Raw genomic sequence first — 25,325 nt, 5'->3', positions numbered from 1 at the left:
GCTCAAAACAGGCTACGATCTAACTGACCTTCAGCTGGTGCAACTGGCTACTGGAGCGTGCACCTCCCGAGAGCCTCTTTGCATGACCACGCCTCCCGAGCGCCCCCATAGCAGCACAAACCGTGGATGCCACACTAACAAACATAAAAATGGAATTTGACAGGGGTGGCGCAAACTTTCGCACGCGGCGATATGAGCGTAGATCCGTTGGGTGGACTCTGAAGCCACTGCTGGTCGGAATGGACCTTGTTCACTCATGATAAAAATAATGTTATTGGTTTATTGATGGTAATAATCGCAGCCTGATGAATTTTCATAACATCCTTATTCATAGAACCACTACAAACGACTGCTTTAAATGGAAACAGAGCTTCATTTAGGGTCACATTTAAGTTCATAAAACCGATGAGATTAACTGAGATTACGTTAACAGGATAATCAATCAAAATTCATTATTATACCAGTTTAACAGCCCTAATTTTAATGGCTGTGTTCATTTTTATTCATGTGTGTGTGCTGTGTTTACATGATGCACATACAGTGTGTGTGTGTGTGTGTGTGTGTGTGTGTGTGTGTGTGTGTGTGTGTGTGTGTGTGTGTGGAACTGCTGCAGAGTAACAGTCTGCTCTCAGTTGTCAGTCTGCTAAACCCTTTGACACTGAGCTTTTTAATTAAAACTACATTATGATAAAGCAAGCAGAAGGGGCCACTGGGAGACCTCCCTCCCTCCCTCCTTCCCTCCTTCCCTCCCTCCTTCTTTCCAGCTCCATTCTTCTCTCTCTCATTCTGCTTCCCCCACTCCCTCTTTCCTCCTATCACTTTCCTTCTCTCTCTTTTCTCTCAAAGCGGGTTTGATTGCTGTCCTTGCGATGCATTTCCCTCTGTTGTGTGTGTGTGTTTATCACCGTCTGTCCTCAGGATGATGGAAACATGAACAAATTGTCATCGTGGGGACCTTTGGCTGCTGTCCACGAGGAACTCTTTTCTTTTAAAAATGCTGCTTTTATTAAACCAGTAAGAACATGTGGCCTCAAATGGCTTCACTGCTTTGATAAAACGGCCACAAAGTGCAATATGGTGCCGATCAAGTCAAGCCGGTACTGCAATTCCTCCTCAGTCCGTCTACACTGGAACGGAATGTGGTTCTCTGGGCCCCAAACACACAACAGCAACCAACACATTACACAGGACTGCGCGGCTTACACACACACACACACCTACACACACACACACACACACACACACACACACACCTACACACACACACACACACACACACACACACACCTACACACACACACACACACACACACACATATATATATAAATAAAACATTTTTTTCGATAATTCATTACGTTTAATTCATACATAATATTAAGTGCAAAAAGCTATTTGTCCACCTAGTAATACAGTTTGTTAACAGTAGGCAACATAATTTGTTTTTCATAACCTGATTTATTCAAATACAATTGAATTCATATTGGGTTATGTATACACATCGCTGCTGTCCGAGCCAAACCTCGTAATCCTCTCAGTTTTTGGCATTATTTGAAAAAGCCTGCTGTTCTTTACATTGTGTGATGAACGGAGCAAAAGAAACGACCCAAAATGGCTTGGAAAGACGTCTGGGTCCACTGACTTACGTTGGAAGTAAAGTCCTTCTCCTGTGAAGTTACATTTTGGAGATACAACAGCAGCGATATATGAAAATATAAGCAAAAATAAATCACACGTCAGTGCATTTTAATTCACAATTCCTGTCTGGTTCACTCTAAATTGGCTAGTTAGGCCGTAGAACGTTTGACCTGGAGTGGTCTGGTGAGTAAAATTACATGCGTGATGATCCACTGCGACTGAATCACAGCTGTGATGTTCACTGTAACCCAACGCCTTGAACGCTAGACAGCTTAATTGTTCCTAACAAGTTTGGATGTGACTCAGTCAGTTAAGGTTTAGAGGCTGAACTGTTTTATATTGAAAAAGTAAAAAAGGCTAACGCTGATCTTTTGGTGACTGAGGTTACCAGCATTTACACACACCCATGCAGAAGAGACACCAATACACACACTATTGTGTGTGTGTGTGTGTGTGTGTGTGTGTGGTCCCCCGCTGTCAGGATGCTAAAGATGTGATAGCAGATGCGGCCTGACCAGCTTGTCCAACCCCAGGAAGCAGAAAGAGGAGGAGGATATAAACACAGGACAGGGACAGAGAGATAGAGGGATGAATAAAGAGATGGAGGGATAAATAAGGGTATAGAAGCATAGAAGGAGAAATGTAGGCATGCAAGCATGAATAAGGGGATAGAAGGATAGAAAAAGGGATGGAAAAATGAATAGAGTCATTGGAGACAAGTCAATAGAGGGATGAATACAGGGATGGAAATATTAATAAAGTGAAGGAAGGAATGGGTGGATAATAAAGAGAGGGAGGATGGAATAAAGTGATAGATGAATAGAGGGGTTGGGAAATGAAGGGATAAATGAACAGGTGGAGCAATGGAGGAGAGAAATGGAGAGATGGAAGGACAGATGAAGGGATGAAGTGGAAGTGGAATTAATAAAGGGATGGATAAATAGGAGGAGGAATGAAGAGAGGCCCATGGCTCGTGGCTCATCCAAACTGGGGTGAATAGTCTTCAGAGTTATGTCCTATTAAAACCATGTTTCCGCTCTGAAGTGACTCTCAGCTTGCAAGACAGAAAAAACAAATGCTTCCATGGTTAAGAATGTCCTGTCTTGTAGCCCATTCTTCCATGGTGATGAGTTTCTAGGCTTGTGGCCCAGTTAAACTACACTTTTGCCATGCAGAGTGTTCTGGCTTGTGTCCTCGATAAAACTATGTCTCCCTGCTCGTGACCCCATCAAACTCCACTTTTAACATACAGAGTCTCTCAGCTTACCCAACTCTGCTCATACAATAAAGAATCTCCTGGCTTGTGGCCCAGTGTGGCCCAGTCAATTACCAATTCTACCATGACTGGTCAAATTTTACCACCATGATGAAGAGTGTTCCAGCTCAAGGCCCAGTGAAACTCCACTACCAGGATGGAGAGTGTCCCAGCTCAAGGCCCAGTCAAGGTCCACTACCACAATGATTCCCAGCTCAAGGCCTAGTCAAACTCCACTGCCATGATGGAGAGTGTCCCAGATTAAGGCCCAGACAAGACCAACTACCATGATGGAGAGTGTCCCAGCTCAAGGCCCAGTCAAACTCAACTACCACAATGATTTCCAGCTCAAGGCCCAGACAAGGTCCACTACCAGGATAGTGCCCCAGATTAAGGCCCAGTCAAATTTCACTACCAAAATGAACAGTCAGTGTCCACTACCACGATGAAGAGTGTCCCAGCTCAAGGTCCATTACCATAATGATGAGTGTCCCAGATCAAGGCCCAGTCAAACTCTGCTACCACGATGAAGAGTGTCCCAGCTCAAGGCCCAGTCAGGGTCCACTACCACGATGAAGAGTGTCCCAGCTCAAGGTTCATTACCATGATGAAGAGTGTCCCAGCTCAAGGCCCAGTCAGGGTCCACTACCATGATGAAAAGTGTCCCAGCTCAAGGCCCTATCAAACTCCATTACAACAATGAAAAGTGTTCCACCTTAAGGCCCAGTCAAGGCCCAATACTATCATGAGGAGTGTCCCAGCTCAATGCTCAGACAAACTCCACTACCACGATGAAGAGTGTCTCAGCTCAAGGCCCAGATAAGCTCAGCTAGTGCCATGAAGAGCCTCCTGCTTCACAGTCCAGTCAAATTCTACTTTCAAGGTGGAGTCCCCCAGCTTGTGAGCCAGTCAAACTCTGCTTTCACAATGGAGAGTCTTCTACCTGGTGTTCCACTCCAGCTCCACTGCCATGGAGAGCAGTATCCTGGCTTGTGGCCCAGTCAAACTCCTCCTCTGCTGTCGGAAGTCTCCCAGTTCCCAAGGTGAACGAAGGGAGAGAGGGATACATAAACAGAAAGCGGAGAAGAAGAAAGGCCCTAAAGCAGAAGCAGCAGTTCTGCAGTATTGATTGTGTTTTTAACGCTTAGCTGCTCAACTGGGTAAAGAGCTGGAGGAGTGGAGGGCCATGAGAGCCATTCAGAGTCACTGCACTCAGGTCAGTGTATCAGGATCAGTCACTGTAGAGGTACTGCCCTACCTGTTCTGTGTGTGTGTGTGTTGTGGTCCCAAAGACACAGAATGACACAGAGAGAATGTCAATCGAAGAAAACACAATGTAGAACAATAGAAAACAGAGAGAGAGAGAGAGAGAGAGAGAGAGAGAGAGAGAGAGACTGGGCCAGTAAAACTGCATTATGGATTGAAATGAAATGCATTAGAAGTACAAACATGCACAACCTGTGTGTGTGGGGGTGGGTGGGTTATAGCAGAGTGACAGAGTGTGTGTTAATGTGAGAGGAGAATCAGAAAGGTCAGTGACTGAACAAAAGGATAAGCAGAAAGAGAGAGAGAGAGAGAGAGACAGAGAGACAGAGGGGGGGGGACCTGATGTGTATAATGATTATAGCGCTGCAATACAACTTTGCGGGTTTAATTTGCAGAATGAAGTTCTAATAAAATATCCATATAAAAATGTAAAGTTTTAATGTTTTCTCTCTGCTGTTTAGTTGTGTGTGTGTGTGTGTGTGTGTGTGTGTGTGTGTGTGTGTGTGTTTATGTATAAAGTATCTTGTTTATTTGTGTGTGTTTGTTTCCTGCCGTTAAATTGACAGGCTGAATTAAAACTCAGCTGGTGGCTTCTCACTGTCAAAGCGCCCCAATCGGTCATCATACTCACACACACATACAGACACACACACACACACACACACTTACAGACACACACACACACACCAATCCTCTGTTAATCCGTTGAGCTGAACTTTATTAGCATGATGAGCTTAATGAACTTCAAAAAGCATCCATGCAAATAACCCAGCCTGCACTGACAGGATATAAACACACAACAAGCACAGTGATATTACATATTGCACACACACACACACACACTCACACACACACACACACTGCTAAAGATACACACACTTGGAGACACACTACCAAAGATTATACAGTAACATACACTAATTAAATTCATCATCTACCATACGTATATATGGAAATAAAGATTTACATACATACGTGCTTTATGTTCATATGTGTACATACGTTTGAAAGTATTACACAGGTGTAAACTCAGAATAAAGTAGGAACCATCCGGAAGATTTCAGATACTTTCGTGAGTATCTGAGGTTAAGCTTTGACCCTTTGACCCCAAATGTGCAATACAGCCCACCGTGTTTCTTACACTAGACATTAAGTGCTTGTGAGAATTTAATATTCCGACTTTTATATTAAAACAGGAATAAATAAATCATACAGAAAATTGGGTGGTGTTAAGTCTGTAGAGACCTGTTGGTTGGTGTTTACTCTGTGGAGGCCTGTCGGTTGGTGTTTACTCTGTGGAGGCCTGTCGGTTGGTGTTTACTCTGTAGAGGCCTGTCGGGTGGTGTTTACTCTGTGGAGGCCTGTCGGGTGGTGTTTGCTCTGTGGAAGCCTGTCGGTTGGTGTTTACTCTGTGGAGGCCTGTCGGTTGGTGTTTACTTTGTAGAGACCTGTCGGTTGGTGTTTACTCTGTAGAGGCCTGTCGGGTGGTGTTTACTCTGTGGAGGCCTGTCGGTTGGTGTTTACTCTGTAGAGGCCTGTCGGTTGGTGTTTACTCTGTGGAGACCTGTCGGTTGGTGTTTACTCTGTGGAGGCCTGTCGGTTGGTGTTTACTCTGTAGAGGCCTGTCGATTGGTGTTTGCTCTGTGGAGGCCTGTCGGGTGGTGTTTGCTCTGTGGAAGCCTGTCGGTTGGTGTTTACTCTGTGGAGGCCTGTCGGTTGGAGTTTACTCTGTGGAGGCCTGTCGGTTGGTGTTTACTTTGTGGAGGCCTGTCGGGTGGTGTTTGCTCTGTGGAGGCCTGTCGGTTGGTGTATACTCTGTTGAGACCTGTCGGTTGGTGTTTACTCTGTGGAGGCCTGTCGCTTGGTGTTTACTCTGTGGAGGCCCGTCGGTTGGTGTTTACTCTGTAGAGGCCTGTCGGTTGGTGTTTACTCTGTAGAGGCCTGTCGGTTGGTGTTTACTCTGTGGAGGCCTGTCGGGTGGTGTTTACTCTGTAGAGGCCTGTCGGTTGGTGTTTATTCTGTGGAGGCCTGTCGGTTGGTGTTTACTCTGTGGAGGCCTGTCGGTTGGTGTTTACTCTGTGGAGGCCTGTTAGTTGGTGTTTACTCTGTGGAGGCCTGTTGGGTGGTGTTTACTCTGTGGAGGCCTGTCGGTTGGTGTTTACTCTGTGGAGGCCTGTTGGTTGGTGTTTACTCTGTGGAGGCCTGTTAGTTGGTGTTTACTCTGTGGAGGCCCCTTGGATTGGTGTTTACTCTGTGGAGGCCTGTTAGTTGGTGTTTACTCTGTGGAGGCCTGTCGGGTGGTGTTTACTCTGTGGAGGCCTGTCGGTTGGTGTTTACTCTGTGGAGGCCTGTCGGTTGGTGTTTACTCTGTGGAGGCCTGTTGGTTGGTGTTTACACTGTGGAGGCCCCTTGGATTGGTGTTTACTCTGTGGAGGCCTGTCGGTTGGTGTTTACTCTGTGGAGGCCTGTTGGTTGGTGTTTACTCTGTGGAGGCCTGTTAGTTGGTGTTTACTCTGTGGAGGCCTGTCGGGTGGTGTTTACTCTGTGGAGGCCTGTCGGTTGGTGTTTACTCTGTGGAGGCCTGTTGGTTGGTGTTTACTCTGTGGAGGCCTGCTAGTTGGTGTTTACTCTGTGGAGGCCTGTCGGGTGGTGTTTACTCTGTGGAGGCCTGTCGGTTGGTGTTTACTCTGTGGAGGCCTGTTGGTTGGTGTTTACACTGTGGAGGCCTGTCGGGTGGTGTTTACTCTGTGGAGGCCTGTCGGTTGGTGTTTACTCTGTGGAGTAAGCTATAAACGACAGGCATGATCTGGTGATCTTCAGCGTCATGGGTTTCATTACTGTCCTTCACCCTTTATCACACCACACGCCCACATCGACACGCACACCCACACAGAAACACATACAGAGACGTGTGAAACAATAAGTAAAAATGGAGCCACGGAGGGCCCGGCCCGGCCCGGCCCGACAGCGCCAGCGCCAGCCCCTCCAGCATAGCAGCGTTTTCCTGAAGCGCTCGCGTCTTACTGCATTACAGAACTCCACGCTGCGATTCATTACTCATCCCTGCCACTTCGAAATATGGCTCGGGAAGTTGTGATAGAACGTGTTGGGCTGTAAACTGGAATACGTTATAAGACGAGTCGTTGTATTCACTTCAAATATGAAAGAAGCTTCAGACCTTTCTGTAACAGTAACGGCGTAGCAGCAGTTCCCTGCCCAGTCCTCCAGGCCAAACATGGCGCACATTTTCGTTTTTTTTCCTGATTAAATAAGAAAAAATGCCCATGTTCTCTTCAGGAAAGACATTAGGAACCACTTTTATTTATTACATTTAATTTCCAACTTAAAAGACAATTACCCACAGGTTATTTACATTCAAGTAATGAGCAGACACTCTTAAAGTGACTGCCAGCTTAACCACGTTACGGATGGAGGTGAGTGTGGAGTTGGGAGTCTAGCCCAGGAACCACTCGGGGAGCAGGCATGACAAAGAAACACCTGTGGATGATTTCAGATCTGAAGCAGCTTCATTTTCTCCTCTCTATGAAAGATGAATGCTCTAAGTGCTGCTTAGCTGATGGGGCGGTTTTGCTATCAAATACAAGCTGATTGTTTGTGGAATGCTGGCTGGGTGTTTGTGGAATGTTAGCTGAGTGTGGAATGTTAACATGGTGTTTGTGGAATGTTGGCTGAGTGTTTGTGGAATGTTGGCATGGTGTTTGTGGAATGTTGGCATGGTGTTTGTGGAATGTTAGCTGAGTGTTTGTGGAATGTTAACATGGTGTTTGTGGAATGTTAACATGGTGTTTGTGGAATGTTGGCATGGTGTTTGTGGAATGTTAACATGGTGTTTGTGGAATGTTAATATGGTGTTTGGGGAATGTTAGCTGAGTGTTTGTGGAATGTTAATATGGTGTATGTGGAATATTAACATGGTGTTTGTGGAATGTTAGCTTGGTGTTTGTGGAATGTTAGCTGAGTGTTTGTGGAATGTTAATATGGTGTATGTGGAATGTTAACATGGTGTTTGTGGAATGTTGGCATGGTGTTTGTGGAATGTTAACATGGTGTTTGTGGAATATTAACATGGTGTTTGTGGAATGTTAATATGGTGTATGTGGAATGTTGGCATGGTGTTTTTGGAATGTTAGCTGAGTGTTTGTGGAATTTTAATATGGTGTTTGTGAAATGTTGGCATGGTGTTTGTGGAATGTTAGCTGAGTGTTTGTGGAATGTTAGCTGGGTGTTTGTGGAATGTTAACATGGTGTTTGTGGAATGTTAGCTGAGTGTTTGTGGAATTTTAATATGGTGTTTGTGAAATGTTAACATGGTGTTTGTGGAATGTTAGCTGAGTGTTTGTGGAATTTTAATATGGTGTTTGTGAAATGTTAACATGGTGTTTGTGGAATGTTAGCTGAGTGTTTGTGGAATTTTAATATGGTGTTTGTGAAATGTTAACATGGTGTTTGTGGAATGTTAGCTGAGTGTTTGTGGAATGTTAACATGGTGTTTGTGGAATGTTACCATGGTGTTTGTGGAATGTTAGCTGAGTGTTTGTGGAATATTAACATGGTGTTTGTGGAATGTTAGCTGAGTGTTTGTGGAATGTTAGCTGAGTGTGTGTGGAATTTTGATTGTGTGGAATGTTGACTGATTGTTTGAGGTGTCTACCCGGTCTTCCAGGTGGTTGTTAGCAGCCATGTTTTCTCTGCAGTGTTTGAACAAAATTCCTTTGGACTTTCTTCTTCCCAGTGCAAGTGGATTGTCTTATTTCTGATCTCTTCGGAAATATCCGTAACCAGTGAGGAACTTGTCATGGCTGTTCTATGTTTGGATACTGTAAACATTTTCATGTTGCTCAGTAGTTTGTGTTTGGCTTTAGGTGGCACTGATATAATTCAGTATAGCAGTATTATCTGAACATATCATGATGTTTGATTGTATTTAGGTTTGTGTTAATAAACACAGGAAAGGAACCCCATATATACTATTGTATTGACATAAAAATAAACAGCTAAGTACTGACAGTATTTAGTAATACTAAACTGAGTGCTGGACACTTTTTAAAGTTTTGCATGGACAGAAATAAGAAGGGACAAAGAGAGAGAGGAAGGGAGAGAGACAGACAGAGGTAGAGGGGTAGACAGAGGAAAGGAAGGAGATAAAGACACAGAGATGAAGAGAGAGAGAGAGAGAGAGAGAGAGAGAGAGAGAGAGGCAGCATGCTGGTAGTCTGAGGGCTTTTTGGAAGAGGTGTGAAAAAATGCAGTTATACATAAGGGCAGCTTTCTCACTCCTCGCTGCACTGTTTTTGACAGCACACTCTGAGGCTGCCTGCAGCACCAGACAGGCTACAGCGTAATCTGCAGCGCTGCCAAACTCGGTCTGCTCCTGCTTTCACCCCAGGTGCAATATACTACTACAGACTGAGGATAGACAGGGGGGGGGGGGGGGGGGGGGGGGGGGGGGGGGGGGTTTACGTCCATCAGGTCAAAGTACAGCAGAAGAAAACAAAGTGTCCTGTAAACTTAAAGCAAATAAAATACCGTTTACGTCACACAGTAATATTCTCATTTACAAAACATCCTCAAAATTATTCCACTGATTAATGGAATTGAAATGACATGTATTTTGTTAGACTTCCAAGCTTTTTGATTTAATGCTTATTCTCAGTTGTGGTGTTTGTGGGACGTGAGTTTGGCAGAGGGAGTTTGTGGAATGTTAGCTGGGTGTTTGTGGAATGTTAGCTGAGTGTTTCTGGAATGTTAGCTGAGTGTTTCTGGAATGTTGAGAAGATGTTTGTGGAATGTTAGCAGGGTGTTTGTGGAATGTTAGCTGAGTGTTTGTGGATTGTTAGCTGAGTGTTTGTGGAATGTTGAGAGGATGGTTGTGGAATGTTAGCAGGGTGTTTGTGGAATGTTAGCTGAGTGTTTGTGGAATGTTAGCAGGGTGTTTCTGAAATGTTAGCTGAGTGTTTCTGGAATGTTGAGAAGATGTTTGTGGAATGTTAGCAGGGTGTTTGTGGAATGTTAGCTGAGTGTTGGTGGATTGTTAGCTGAGTGTTTGTGGAATGTTGAGAGGATGGTTGTGGAATGTTAGCAGGGTGTTTGAGGAATGTTAGTCAGGTGTTTGTGGAATGTTAGCTGAGTGTTTGTGGAATGTTAAGAGCATGTTTGTGGAATGTTAGCAGGGCATTTGTGGAATGTTAGCTGAGTGTTTGTGGAATGTTAAGAGGATGTTTGTGGAATGTTAGCAGGGTGTTTGTGGAATGTTAGCAGGATGTTTGTGGAATGTTAGCTGAGTGTTTGTGGAATATTAGCAGGGTATTTGTGGATTGTTAACAGGGTGTTTGTGGAATGTTAGCAGGGTGTTTGTGGAATGTTAGCAGGGTGTTTGTGGAATGTTAGCTGAGTGTTTGTGGAATATTCGCAGGGTGTTTGTGGAATGTTAGCTGAGTGTTTGTGGGTTATTAGAGGAATGTTTGCAGGGTGTTTGCGGAATGTTAGCTGAGTGTTTGTGGAATGTTAGCAGGGTGTTTCTGGAATGTTAGACAGGTGTTTGTGGAATGTTGAGAGGATGTTTGTGGAATGTTAGCAGGGTGTTTGTGGAATGTTAGCTGAGTGTTTGTGGAATGTTAGCAGGGTGTTTCTGGAATGTTAGCTGAGTGTTTGTGGAATGTTAGCAGGGTGTTTGTGGAATGTTAGCAGGGTGTTTGAGGAATGTTAGTCAGGTGTTTGCGGAATGTTAGCTGAGTGTTTGTGGAATGTTAAGAGCATGTTTGTGGAATGTTAGCAGGGCATTTGTGGAATGTTAGCTGAGTGTTTGTGGAATGTTAAGAGGATGTTTGTGGAATGTTAGCAGGGTGTTTGTGGAATGTTAGCAGGATGTTTGTGGAATGTTAGCAGGATGTTTGTGGAATGTTAGCAGGGTGTTTGTGGAATGTTAGCAGGATGTTTGTGGAATGTTAGCTGAGTGTTTGTGGAATATTAGCAGGGTGTTTGTGGATTGTTAACAGGGTGTTTGTGGAATGTTAGCAGGGTGTTTGTGGAATGTTAGCAGGGTGTTTGTGGAATATTAGCAGGGTGTTTGTGGATTGTTAACAGGGTGTTTGTGGAATGTTAGTCAGGTGTTTGCGGAATGTTAGCTGAGTGTTTGTGGAATGTTAAGAGCATGTTTGTGGAATGTTAGCAGGGCATTTGTGGAATGTTAGCTGAGTGTTTGTGGAATGTTAAGAGGATGTTTGTGGAATGTTAGCAGGGTGTTTGTGGAATGTTAGCAGGATGTTTGTGGAATGTTAGCAGGATGTTTGTGGAATGTTAGCAGGGTGTTTGTGGAATGTTAGCAGGATGTTTGTGGAATGTTAGCAGAGTGTTTGTGGAATATTAGCAGGGTGTTTGTGGATTGTTAACAGGGTGTTTGTGGAATGTTAGCAGGGTGTTTGTGGAATGTTAGCAGGGTGTTTGTGGAATATTAGCAGGGTGTTTGTGGATTGTTAACAGGGTGTTTGTGGAATGTTAGTCAGGTGTTTGCGGAATGTTAGCTGAGTGTTTGTGGAATATTCGCAGGGTGTTTGTGGAATGTTAGCTGAGTGTTTGTGGGTTATTAGAGGAATGTTTGCAGGGTGTTTGCGGAATGTTAGCTGAGTGTTTGTGGAATGTTATCAGGGTGTTTCTGGAATGTTAGACAGGTGTTTGTGGAATGTTGAGAGGATGTTTGTGGAATGTTAGCAGGGTGTTTGTGGAATGTTAGCTGAGTGTTTGTGGAATGTTAGCAGGGTGTTTCTGGAATGTTAGCTGAGTGTTTGTGGAATGTTAGCAGGGTGTTTGTGGAATGTTAGCAGGGTGTTTGAGGAATGTTAGTCAGGTGTTTGCGGAATGTTAGCTGAGTGTTTGTGGAATGTTAAGAGCATGTTTGTGGAATGTTAGCAGGGCATTTGTGGAATGTTAGCTGAGTGTTTGTGGAATGTTAAGAGGATGTTTGTGGAATGTTAGCAGGGTGTTTGTGGAATGTTAGCAGGATGTTTGTGGAATGTTAGCAGGATGTTTGTGGAATGTTAGCAGGGTGTTTGTGGAATGTTAGCAGGATGTTTGTGGAATGTTAGCTGAGTGTTTGTGGAATATTAGCAGGGTGTTTGTGGATTGTTAACAGGGTGTTTGTGGAATGTTAGCAGGGTGTTTGTGGAATGTTAGCAGGGTGTTTGTGGAATGTTAGCTGAGTGTTTGTGGAATATTCGCAGGGTGTTTGTGGAATGTTAGCTGAGTGTTTGTGGGTTATTAGAGGAATGTTTGCAGGGTGTTTGCGGAATGTTAGCTGAGTGTTTGTGGAATGTTAGCAGGGTGTTTCTGGAATGTTAGACAGGTGTTTGTGGAATGTTGAGAGGATGTTTGTGGAATGTTAGCAGGGTGTTTGTGGAATGTTAGCTGAGTGTTTGTGGAATGTTAGCAGGGTGTTTCTGGAATGTTAGCTGAGTGTTTGTGGAATGTTAGCAGGGTGTTTGTGGAATGTTAGCAGGGTGTTTGAGGAATGTTAGTCAGGTGTTTGTGGAATGTTAGCTGAGTGTTTGTGGAATGTTAAGAGCATGTTTGTGGAATGTTAGCAGGGCATTTGTGGAATGTTAGCTGAGTGTTTGTGGAATGTTAAGAAGATGTTTGTGGGTTATTAGCGGAATGTTAGCAGGGTGTTTGCGGAATGTTAGGAAGATGTTTGTGGGTTATTAGAGGAATGTTAGCAGGGTGTTTGTGGAATGTTAGCTGAGTGTTTGTGGAATGTTAGCTGAGTGTTTGTGGAATGTTAGCAGAGTGTTTGTGGAATGTTCGCTGGCTGTTTGTGAAATGTTCGCTGGGTGTTTGCGGAATTTTAGGAGGATGTTTGTGGGTTATTAGAGGAATGTTCTCTGGGTGTTTGTGGAATGTTATCCGAGTGTTTGTGGGTTATTAGAGGAATGTTTGCAGGGTGTTTGTGGAATGTTATCCGAGTGTTTGTGGGTTATTAGAGGAATGTTTGCAGGGTGTTTGTGGAATGTTATCCGAGTGTTTGTGGGTTATTAGAGGAATGTTTGCAGGGTGTTTGTTGGTCATTACTGCACTGATATGATGTTGTGAGGTATTAACGTGTCTCTGTGTTACTAGTCATATGGTAACAGGGTGACTGTGCAGTATTGATGTTGTGTCAACAGCGGTGGTGTACGATAGGGCCTTTGAGCATGGTGTTCGTGTGGCACTGGTGATGTGATGACAGGGTTTTTGTGGGGTATTTGCTGTGTGCTAGCAGGTTGTTTATAAGGAGAGTGTTAGAACAGTGTTTTGCATGATGTTTGTTGGACATTAGTTTGGTGCTAGCATAGCATTTGTGGGGTATTAGTTGGGCGTTTGCAGGACATTTGTAGCTGCAGTGCCTGATTTGCTCTGCCCTTGGTCTAGCCTTGTAGACACCCGACTGACCAGGGCACCAGGCCACACACACACAAAGATAATGAGATACAGCTCTGTGGGAAGGAAACCAGTGCCAGCTCACACACACACACACACACACACACACACACACACACACACACACACACACACACACACACACACACACACAAAAGGTTCAGACACATTCATGTCATTCTTAAACAAGCCTTTAAAACCAGCTGTCCAACTCTAGACCTGAGGTTCAAATAATCTACCATTAGCAACCTTTTCTATTTACTTATCAAACAAACTCTGAGGGTCTGTATGTGGATCAATGTTTCAGTTCCTGACTCTCATTAATACAAGACCTACAGGACTCACAATCACAATACCTACATTTAGAGTCGGTTATTCATTCAGCCTAATGAGAAACTGTAGAACAGACTCTTTTTATATCACAATACCTACATTTAGAGTCGGTTATTCATTCAGTCTAATGAGAAACTGTAGAACGGACTCGGTTTATATCACAATACCTACATTTAGAGTCGGTTATTCATTCAGTCTAATGAGAAACTGTAGAACGGACTCGGTTTATATCACAATACCTACATTTAGAGTCGGTTATTCATTCAGCCTAATGAGAAACTGTAGAACAGACTCGGTTTATATCACAATACCTACATTTAGAGTCGGTTATTCACTCAGTCTAATGAGAAACTGTAGAACGGACTCGGTTTATATCACAATACCTACATTTAGAGTCGGTTATTCATTCAGTCTAACGAGAAACTGTAGAACGGACTCGGTTTATATTACAATACCTACATTTAGAGTCGGTTATTCATTCAGTCTAATGAGAAACTGTAGAACGGACTCGGTTTATATCACAATACCTACATTTAGAGCCGGTTATTCATTCAGCCTAATGAGAAACTGTAGAACGGACTCGGTTTATATCACAATACCTACATTTAGAGTCGGTTATTCATTCAGCCTAATGAGAAACTGTAGAACGGACTCGGTTTATATCACAATACCTACATTTAGAGTCGGTTATTCATTCAGTCTAATGAGAAACTGTAGAACGGACTCGGTTTATATCACAATACCTACATTTAGAGTCGGTTATTCATTCAGTCTAATGAGAAACTGTAGAACGGACTCGGTTTATATCACAATACCTACATTTAGAGCCGGTTATTCATTCAGCCTAATGAGAAACTGTAGAACGGACTCGGTTTATATCACAATACCTACATTTAGAGCCGGTTATTCATTCAGTCTAATGAGAAACTGTAGAACGGACTCGGTTTATATCACAATACCTACATTTAGAGCCGGTTATTCATTCAGCCTAATGAGAAACTGTAGAACGGACTCGGTTTATATCACAATACCTACATTTAGAGTCGGTTATTCATTCAGTCTAATGAGAAACTGTAGAACGGACTCGGTTTATATCACAATACCTACATTTAGAGTCGGTTATTCATTCAGTCTAATGAGAAACTGTAGAACGGACTCGGTTTATATCACAATACCTACATTTAGAGTCGGTTATTCATTCAGTCTAATGAGAAACTGTAGAACGGACTCGGTTTATATCACAATACCTACATTTAGAGTCGGTTATTCATTCAGCCTAATGAGAAACTGTAGAACATACTCGGTTTATATCACAATACCTACATTTAGAGTCGGTTATTCATTCAGCCTAATGAGAAACTGTAGAACATACTCGGTTTATATCACAATACCTACATTTAGAGTCGGTTATTCACTCAGTCTAATGAGAAACTGTAGAACGGACTCGGTTTATATCACAATACCTACATTTAGAGTCGGTTATTCATTCAGCCTAATGAGAAACTGTAGAACGGATTCGGTTTATATCACAATACCTACATTTAGAGTCGGTTATTCATTCAGCCTAATGAGAAACTGTAGAACGGACTCGGTTTATATCACAATACCTACATTTAGAGTCGGTTATTCATTCAGCCTAATGAGAAACTGTAGAACGGACTCGGTTTATATCACAATACCTACATTTAGAGTCGGTTATTCATTCAGTCTAATGAGAAACTGTAGAACGGACTCGGTTTATATCACAATACCTACATTTAGAGTCGGTTATTCATTCAGTCTAATAAGAAACTGTAGAACGGACTCGGTTTATATCACAATACCTACATTTAGAGTCGGTTATTCATTCAGTCTAATAAGAAACTGTAGAACGGACTCGGTTTATATCACAATACCTACATTTAGAGTCGGTTATTCATTCAGTCTAATGAGAAACTGTAGAACGGACTCGGTTTATATCACAATACCTACATTTAGAGTCGGTTATTCATTCAGCCTAATGAGAAACTGTAGAACGGACTCGGTTTATATCACAATACCTACATTTAGAGTCGGTTATTCATTCAGTCTAATGAGAAACTGTAGAACGGACTCGGTTTATATCACAATACCTACATTTAGAGTCGGTTATTCATTCAGTCTAATGAGAAACTGTAGAACGGACTCGGTTTATATCACAATACCTACATTTAGAGTCGGTTATTCATTCAGTCTAATGAGAAACTGTAGAACGGACTCGGTTTATATCACAATACCTACATTTAGAGTCGGTTATTCATTCAGCCTAATGAGAAACTGTAGAACGGACTCGGTTTATATCACAATACCTACATTTAGAGTCGGTTATTCATTCAGCCTAATGAGAAACTGTAGAACGGACTCGGTTTATATCACAATACCTACATTTAGAGACGGTTATTCATTCAGTCTAATGAGAAACTGTAGAACGGACTCGGTTTATATCACAATACCTACATTTAGAGTCGGTTATTCATTCAGTCTAATGAGAAACTGTAGAACGGACTCGGTTTATATCACAATACCTACATTTAGAGTCGGTTATTCATTCAGTCTAATGAGAAACTGTAGAACGGACTCTGTTTATATCACAATACCTACATTTAGAGCCGGTTATTCATTCAGCCTAATGAGAAACTGTAGAACGGACTCGGTTTATATCACAATACCTACATTTAGAGTCGGTTATTCATTCAGTCTAATGAGAAACTGTAGAACGGACTCGGTTTATATCACAATACCTACATTTAGAGCCGGTTATTCATTCAGCCTAATTAGAAACTGTAGAACGGACTCGGTTTATATCACAATACCTACATTTAGAGCCGGTTATTCATTCAGCCTAATTAGAAACTGTAGAACGGACTCGGTTTATATCACAATACCTACATTTAGAGTCGGTTATTCATTCAGTCTAATGAGAAACTGTAGAACGGACTCGGTTTATATCACAATACCTACATTTAGAGTCGGTTATTCATTCAGCCTAATGAGAAACTGTAGAACATACTCGGTTTATATCACAATACCTACATTTAGAGTCGGTTATTCACTCAGTCTAATGAGAAACTGTAGAACGGACTCGGTTTATATCACAATACCTACATTTAGAGTCGGTTATTCATTCAGCCTAATGAGAAACTGTAGAACGGATTCGGTTTATATCACAATACCTACATTTAGAGTCGGTTATTCATTCAGCCTAATGAGAAACTGTAGAACGGACTCGGTTTATATCACAATACCTACATTTAGAGTCGGTTATTCATTCAGCCTAATGAGAAACTGTAGAACGGACTCGGTTTATATCACAATACCTACATTTAGAGTCGGTTATTCATTCAGTCTAATGAGAAACTGTAGAACGGACTCGGTTTATATCACAATACCTACATTTAGAGTCGGTTATTCATTCAGTCTAATAAGAAACTGTAGAACGGACTCGGTTTATATCACAATACCTACATTTAGAGTCGGTTATTCATTCAGTCTAATAAGAAACTGTAGAACGGACTCGGTTTATATCACAATACCTACATTTAGAGTCGGTTATTCATTCAGTCTAATGAGAAACTGTAGAACGGACTCGGTTTATATCACAATACCTACATTTAGAGTCGGTTATTCATTCAGCCTAATGAGAAACTGTAGAACGGACTCGGTTTATATCACAATACCTACATTTAGAGTCGGTTATTCATTCAGTCTAATAAGAAACTGTAGAACGGACTCGGTTTATATCACAATACCTACATTTAGAGTCGGTTATTCATTCAGTCTAATAAGAAACTGTAGAACGGACTCGGTTTATATCACAATACCTACATTTAGAGTCGGTTATTCATTCAGTCTAATGAGAAACTGTAGAACGGACAGCGCCCTGCATGTCTCCCTCCACCATGAATGGAGTTGAAGTTCTCTAAACTCTCATAAAACAGCGTCTCAGTCATCAGGCAATGAATTCAGAACCAGTTCATGTGGGAACTTTCTGTGAGGAGCTTTTAGAGGGACGTCTGGTTCCTATCACCACCAATGGGAACGGTTCTGACTCTAGAACGGAGAGTTTCACACCAAAAAACTGTGAATGACTTTGTTTACATCTTGTGCAGCAAAGTCAGCAGAATGCACCTTCAGGCTAATGTAAAATCATCTGACACGGTGACACCGCGATGTCTCGGGACATCTTTGTGATGCTGAATTTTGGTACCAGTGCTCAGCCCTGAGTGACAGTGGACAGGCCGAGAGGCAGATGAGTGACGGTGTTGTAGTGAAATCTCATTGTGAAGGGCAACTGCAGCCCCCCTTCAGCTTCAGGAACACTTCCTGCTGCTCATGCTGCTACTCCAGAAGTGCAGAGATTACTGACCTGTGACAGCTTACAGCACGGCTAAAACTGCCCTGGCACAGGCAGAGAGTGTGCTGGTCAGTAATGTATGACAAGAGCATCTGTTCCCTGTACAGATTAGTGACCCACTGTATGAGGCCAGCAAAGGTGTAAACATAACATAACAGGGGAGTGTGTGTGTGTGTGTGTGTGTGTGTGTGTGTGTGTGTGTGTGTGTGTGTGTGTGTGTGTGTGTGTGCGTGTGTGTGTGTGATAGTACTACCTGACTGTGTGTGTTTGTGTATACACTGAGCTGCCACTTTATTAGAAACACTGACCTTATACTTCCACTCACTGGCCACTTTATTAGAAACACTTAGCTTATACTTACACTCACTGGCCACTTTATTAGAAACACTTAGCTTATACTTACACTAACTGGCCACTTTATTAGAAACACTTAGCTTATACTTACACTAACTGGCCACTTTATTAGAAACACTGACCTTATACTTCCACTCACTGGCCACTTTATTAGAAACACTTAGCTTATACTTACACTCACTGGCCACTTTATTAGAAACACTTAGCTTATACTTACACTCACTGGCCACTTTATTAGAAACACTTAGCTTATACTTACACTCACTGGCCACTTTATTAGAAACACTTAGCTTATACTTACACTCACTGGCCACTTTATTAGAAACACTTAGCTTATACTTACACTAACTGGCCACTTTATTAGAAACACTTAGCTTATACTTCCACTAACTGGCCACTTTATTAGAAACACTTAGCTTATACTTACACTCACTGGCCACTTTATTAGAAACACTTAGCTTATACTTACACTAACTGGCCACTTTATTAGAAACACTTAGCTTATACTTACACTCACTGGCCACTTTATTAGAAACACTTAGCTTATACTTACACTAACTGGCCACTTTATTAGAAACACTTGGCTTATACTTCCACTCACTGGCCACTTTATTAGAAACACTTAGCTTATACTTACACTAACTGGCCACTTTATTAGAAACACTTAGCTTATACTTACACTAACTGGCCACTTTATTAGAAACACTTAGCTTATACTTACACTCACTGGCCACTTTATTAGAAACACTTAGCTTATACTTACACTCACTGGCCACTTTATTAGAAACACTTAGCTTATACTTACACTAACTGGCCACTTTATTAGAAACACTTAGCTTATACTTACACTCACTGGCCACTTTATTAGAAACAGCTTATACTTACACTAACTGGCCACTTTATTAGAAACACTTAGCTTATACTTACACTCACTGGCCACTTTATTAGAAACACTTAGCTTATACTTACACTAACTGGCCACTTTATTAGAAACACTTAGCTTATACTTCCACTAACTGGCCACTTTATTAGAAACACTTAGCTTATACTTACACTCACTGGCCACTTTATTAGAAACACTTAGCTTATACTTACACTAACTGGCCACTTTATTAGAAACACTTAGCTTATACTTACACTCACTGGCCACTTTATTAGAAACACTTAGCTTATACTTACACTAACTGGCCACTTTATTAGAAACACTTAGCTTATACTTCCACTAACTGGCCACTTTATTAGAAACACTTAGCTTATACTTACACTCACTGGCCACTTTATTAGAAACACTTAGCTTATACTTACACTCACTGGCCACTTTATTAGAAACACTTAGCTTATACTTACACTCACTGGCCACTTTATTAGAAACACTTAGCTTATACTTACACTAACTGGCCACTTTATTAGAAACACTTAGCTTATACTTACACTCACTGGCCACTTTATTAGAAACACTTAGCTTATACTTACACTCACTGGCCACTTTATTAGAAACACTTAGCTTATACTTACACTCACTGGCCACTTTATTAGAAACACTTAGCTTATACTTACACTAACTGGCCACTTTATTAGAAACACTTAGCTTATACTTACACTCACTGGCCACTTTATTAGAAACACTTAGCTTATACTTACACTCACTGGCCACTTTATTAGAAACACTTAGCTTATACTTACACTAACTGGCCACTTTATTAGAAACACTTAGCTTATACTTCCACTAACTGGCCACTTTATTAGAAACACTTAGCTTATACTTCCACTCACTGGCCACTTTATTAGAAACACTTAGCTTATACTTCCACTCACTGGCCACTTTATTAGAAACACTTAGCTTATACTTACACTAACTGGCCACTTTATTAGAAACACTTAGCTTATACTTCCACTCACTGGCCACTTTATTAGAAACACTTAGCTTATACTTACACTCACTGGCCACTTTATTAGAAACACTTAGCTTATACTTACACTCACTGGCCACTTTATTAGAAACACTTAGCTTATACTTACACTAACTGGCCACTTTATTAGAAACACTTAGCTTATACTTACACTCACTGGCCACTTTATTAGAAACACTTAGCTTATACTTACACTAACTGGCCACTTTATTAGAAACACTTAGCTTATACTTACACTCACTGGCCACTTTATTAGAAACACTTAGCTTATACTTACACTCACTGGCCACTTTATTAGAAACACTTAGCTTATACTTACACTAACTGGCCACTTTATTAGAAACACTTAGCTTATACTTACACTAACTGGCCACTTTATTAGAAACACTTAGCTTATACTTACACTCACTGGCCACTTTATTAGAAACACTTAGCTTATACTTACACTCACTGGCCACTTTATTAGAAACAGCTTATACTTACACTAACTGGCCACTTTATTAGAAACACTTAGCTTATACTTACACTCACTGGCCACTTTATTAGAAACACTTAGCTTATACTTACACTAACTGGCCACTTTATTAGAAACACTTAGCTTATACTTCCACTAACTGGCCACTTTATTAGAAACACTTAGCTTATATTTACACTCACTGGCCACTTTATTAGAAACACTTAGCTTATACTTACACTAACTGGCCACTTTATTAGAAACACTTAGCTTATACTTACACTCACTGGCCACTTTATTAGAAACACTTAGCTTATACTTACACTAACTGGCCACTTTATTAGAAACACTTAGCTTATACTTCCACTCACTGGCCACTTTATTAGAAACACTTAGCTTATACTTACACTAACTGGCCACTTTATTAGAAACACTTAGCTTATACTTACACTCACTGGCCACTTTATTAGAAACACTTAGCTTATACTTACACTCACTGGCCACTTTATTAGAAACACTTAGCTTATACTTACACTCACTGGCCACTTTATTAGAAACACTTAGCTTATACTTACACTAACTGGCCACTTTATTAGAAACACTTAGCTTATACTTACACTCACTGGCCACTTTATTAGAAACACTTAGCTTATACTTACACTAACTGGCCACTTTATTAGAAACAGCTTATACTTACACTAACTGGCCACTTTATTAGAAACACTTAGCTTATACTTACACTCACTGGCCACTTTATTAGAAACACTTAGCTTATACTTACACTAACTGGCCACTTTATTAGAAACACTTAGCTTATACTTACACTAACTGGCCACTTTATTAGAAACACTTAGCTTATACTTACACTAACTGGCCACTTTATTAGAAACACTTAGCTTATACTTACACTCACTGGCCACTTTATTAGAAACACTTAGCTTATACTTACACTAACTGGCCACTTTATTAGAAACACTTAGCTTATACTTACACTCACTGGCCACTTTATTAGAAACACTTAGCTTATACTTACACTAACTGGCCACTTTATTAGAAACACTTAGCTTATACTTCCACTCACTGGCCACTTTATTAGAAACACTTAGCTTATACTTACACTCACTGGCCACTTTATTAGAAACACTTAGCTTATACTTACACTCACTGGCCACTTTATTAGAAACACTTAGCTTATACTTACACTCACTGGCCACTTTATTAGAAACACTTAGCTTATACTTACACTCACTGGCCACTTTATTAGAAACACCTTATACTTACACCAACTGGCCACTTTATTAGAAACACCTTATACTTACACTCACTGGCCACTTTATTAGAAACACTTAGCTTATACTTACACTCACTGGCCACTTTATTAGAAACACCTTATACTTACACCAACTGGCCACTTTATTAGAAACACCTTATACTTACACCAACTGGCCACTTTATTAGAAACACCTTATACTTACACTCACTGGCCACTTTATTAGAAACACTTAGCTTATACTTACACTAACTGGCCACTTTATTAGAAACACCTTATACTTACACCAACTGGCCACTTTATTAGAAACACCTTATACTTACACTCACTGGCCACTTTATTAGAAACACCTTATACTTACACCAACTGGCCACTTTATTAGAAACACCTTATACTTACACTAACTGGCCACTTTATTAGAAACACTGACCTTGTATTTCCACTAACTGGCCACTTTATTAGAAACACTGACCTTATACTTCCACTAACTGGCCACTTTATTAGAAACACTTATCTTGTACTTCCACTCACTGTCCACTTTATTAGAAACACGTAACTTCCACTCACTGGCCACTTTATTAGAAACACATAACTTCCACTCACTGGCCACTTTATTAGAAACAGGTAACTTCCACTCAGTGGCCACTTTATTAGAAACACGTAACTTCCACTCACTGTCCACTTTATTAGAAACACGTAACTTCCACTCACTGTCCACTTTATTAGAAACACTTATCTTCTACTCAGTGGCCACTTTATTAGAAACACATAACTTCCACTAACAGGCCACTTTATTAGAAACACGTAACTTCCACTCACTGGCCACTTTATTAGAAACACGTAACTTCCACTCAGTGGCCATTTTATTAGAAACACGTAACTTCCACTCACTGGCCACTCTGTTAGAAACAACAACCTTTTATTTCCACTATTTGGCCACTTTATTAGAAACACCTGCCATGTACTTCCACTTGGCTGCTTCCGTAGAAACACCCACCTTGCGCCACAGAGAACAGAGAAACAAACTGAGAAAGAAACAGAGAAACAGATGGACTACAATCTGTAACAGTAGAACTACGAAATGCTCCTATATGGAACGTGGGGATGGTAAAATGGACAGTGAGTGTAGGCACGAGGTAGGTGGACCTACCGATGCGAGCAGTGAGTTCATCATGGACCATGAATAACATACTAGTTTATTGTATCCACCTTTTCTCGCCAGATGCTTTCAGATCTCTTTCTGCACACTTCAGTGAACTCAGACTGCATGTCAGAGCTCAGACAGTGAGTCAGTCTGGTTATGCTGTATTTGATCTACTAGTGTGAGAAAAGCACACATGGTATACAGTGTAAAACATTTATACTTCAGCTATATGTGATCCAGACTCTTCACAGCTTTTCTCTTCCATTGGCAGGTTTTGTAAACTGTAAATATCCTGGAAATAATTTGCTCTATGAATCCTGCAGCGTCTCTCCTCGAACGTCTCCGTCTCTTAGAGCTGATGAACTCGCAGACTGGCTCTCTGTCAATAACTACTTATTTTATCTGGATGTAACGTATCTGAATAAGAGGAAGACACTTTATAAATCAAATTATTATTTTGGAGATAAAGCCAGAGAGGCCAGGTTGAGATGGTTTGGACATGTGTTGAGGAGGAATAGTGGATATACTGGGCAAAGAATGTTGGAGATGGAGCTGCCGGGTAGAAGGAGAAGAGGTAGACCTCAGAGAAGGTTTATGGATGGAGTGAAGGTGGACATGGAGATGGTTGGTGTGAAAGTAGAGGAGGCAGTGGATAGGGCAAGATGGAGGCAGATGATCTGCTGTGGCGACCCCTAAAGGGAGCAGCCGAAAGAAGAAGAAGAAGAAGATTGTTATTATTATTATTTACAGAAGGAAAAAAACAATCACTTCTTAGCTATATTGCAGTTCTAGCTTAAAAGATTCTACATTAATGCACATTACATTACAATTGAACTCATTTTTATGTAAGCCTGGTGTATGTCTGTTGGTGAGATCGTGGATCCATTGGTCAGAATGTGGATTAGTTGGTCTGCTGAAGCAATGTTTGACCATCTTGGCTGTAAATGTGCTGATATCCTAGTATAAGCTAAACATATAATATATAATATAGATAAAACGCAGCTTTCGCTCAGCTATAGCCACTTTTCTCGCATCTCCAGCAGGAAACTTTCCCACAAAGTAATAGAGTTTCTTGTAAACGGCTGAAGCTGAAAGGCTGAAGTCGTTTCTCTTTCGATGGCTTCTTGTTTGAATTTTCTTGTTCCACCTTAAATGGTGCCTCAGTGGAAGCAGAACGAAACTGAGCGAATTCAGATTCATGCTTTTTAGCATTTGACACTTTCTCACTGCAGATTAAACGTATCAGGAAACCTCCAATTTATCAATGTTTGATGTCTTAAATCTCTCTCTTTGCAGTTTCATGCAGTTAAGGCATAAATTTTAGATAGAATTTTAAAATCAGCATTTAATTGACTAATTGTATAAGACAAGCAGACTGAGGCATCTTTGTCTTTTTCAAGTATGACAAAAATGACCGCTTGATTAAGAGTATTAGGTAGTCTGCCTATTTCCAGCGATTCATTGAACATATTTAATAGCATGGGGGCCAATTTATCCAAACATTTTAAATAAAATTAAATGGGAAACTCATCTGGGCCTGGACATCTTCCACTTTGCGTAGATCGAACAGCAAAAATAAGATTGTCTATGGAGAGGGGTTCATCCAGCAAGTCAACCAAACTCTGGTCCAGCTGAGGTCAGTTAATTGAGTCAAAAAAGTTATTAAAGTCTTGAGTTTCCACTGTTATGTCAGAACGTGAGTCTGTTGGCCCGAACGTGAGTCTGTTGGTCTGAACGTGAGTCTGTTGGTCAGAACATGAGTCTGTTGGTCAGAATGTGTATCTGTTGGTCTGAACGTGAGTCTGTTGGTCAGAACGTGAGTCTGTTGGTCAGAATGTGTATCTGTTGGATTGAACGTGAGGCTGTTGGTCAGAACGTGAGGCTGTTGGTCTGAACGTGAGT

The sequence above is a fragment of the Pygocentrus nattereri genome, chromosome 11 (genome assembly GCF_015220715.1).
Source record: "Pygocentrus nattereri isolate fPygNat1 chromosome 11, fPygNat1.pri, whole genome shotgun sequence".
NCBI classification, from domain to species: domain Eukaryota; kingdom Metazoa; phylum Chordata; class Actinopteri; order Characiformes; family Serrasalmidae; genus Pygocentrus; species Pygocentrus nattereri.
Note: the sequence above shows the minus strand (reverse complement) of the source record.